We start from the raw sequence: 1,498 nt of genomic DNA, 5'->3' as shown, positions 1-1,498 counted from the left end.
GAATGAAGAAGACGAAGAAAATGTTTGTACAAATTCATAAACCTTTGCGGGTGTTGGCACAACCACTGACGAAAGTTTCATCGCAATCGGATGAATGATATAGGGACCATACGAATAAAAGAAGAAATAATGAAGAAGAAGAAGAAGAAGATGGTTGTACTAATTCAGAAACCTTTACGGGTGTTACCACAAAAACTGATGAAGGTTTCATCGCAATCGGATGAATTATATATGAACCATACGAATAAAAGAATACATATATAATAAAGAAGAAGAAGAAGATGGTTGTACAAATTCAGAAACCTTCGCGGGTGTTGGCACAACCACTGACGATCGGAATCGGATGAATGATATAGGGACCATACGAATAAAAGAAGATATAATGAAGAAGAAGAAGAAGAAGAAGAAGATGGTTGTACTAATTCAGAAACCTTTATGGGTGTTACCACAACAACTTATGAAGGTTTAATAGCAATCGGATGAATGATATAGGAACCATACGAATAAAAGAAGATAGAATGAAGAAAAAGAAGAAGATGGTTGTACTAATTCAGAAACCTTTACGGGTGTTACCACAACAACCGATGAAAGTTTCATCGCAATCGAATGAATGGTATAGGAACAATACGAATAAAAGAAGATAGAATGAAGAAGAAGAAGAAAATAATGATTTTTCTAATTTAGAAACCTTCATGGGTGTGCATACAACCACTTACCAAAATTTCATCGCAATCGGATGAATGGTATAGGAACCATACGAATAAAAGAAAATAGAATGAAGAAGAAGAAGAAGATGATGATTTTTCTAATTCAGAAACCTTCATGGGTATGCATACAACCACTTACCAAAATTTCATCGCAATCAGATGAATGGTATAGGAACGCATACGGGACAGACACACAGACAGACAGACATACAGACAAACAGACATTCATTTTTATATATTAGTATAGCCTATACTCTTCGCGAAAGTGCAAGCAATAAGTTGACAAAGTTTTATCGCAATCGGATGAACGGTATGGCAGTGCATTCAAAACGAACAAACAAACAAACCCACAAACAAATATTATTTTTTATATATTAGATTTTTAAAGTTAATTATAAATAATAGAAATATTTTTTTACAACATTCGAATTTATTTATGCATCCATTATTCTTCAATTATATATTGCAAGAAATTAAATTTAGCACCGAAATGAAACAATAGCTTATCGAACACATCTTAATTTGACAATTGTTATTAATTAGATATACTTATGCTTTTATTTAAACATATTACAATATTATTTTTCTTTAAAAGTCGTTAGCAATCACCCAAATGCGCTCAAGTTGAACAAGCTAATGGGAAAAAAATAACCAAAAAATATTGATATTTTTTTTTTGTTTGTCTGAGAGCATTTTTTATATACACATAAATATTGTTAAGTAATAATATAGTTTCATTTTAATTATTAAATCAAAGTTGTTTGGAATAATATCTGTGTCTAACACAAAAG

The sequence above is a fragment of the Rhyacophila brunnea genome, unplaced genomic scaffold, assembly GCF_057557595.1.
Source record: "Rhyacophila brunnea isolate RB1 unplaced genomic scaffold, BYU_Rbru_1.0 scaffold_2, whole genome shotgun sequence".
NCBI lineage: Eukaryota > Metazoa > Arthropoda > Insecta > Trichoptera > Rhyacophilidae > Rhyacophila > Rhyacophila brunnea.
The sequence above is the reverse complement of the archived record's forward strand: the minus strand, read 5'-3'. Positions refer to the sequence as shown.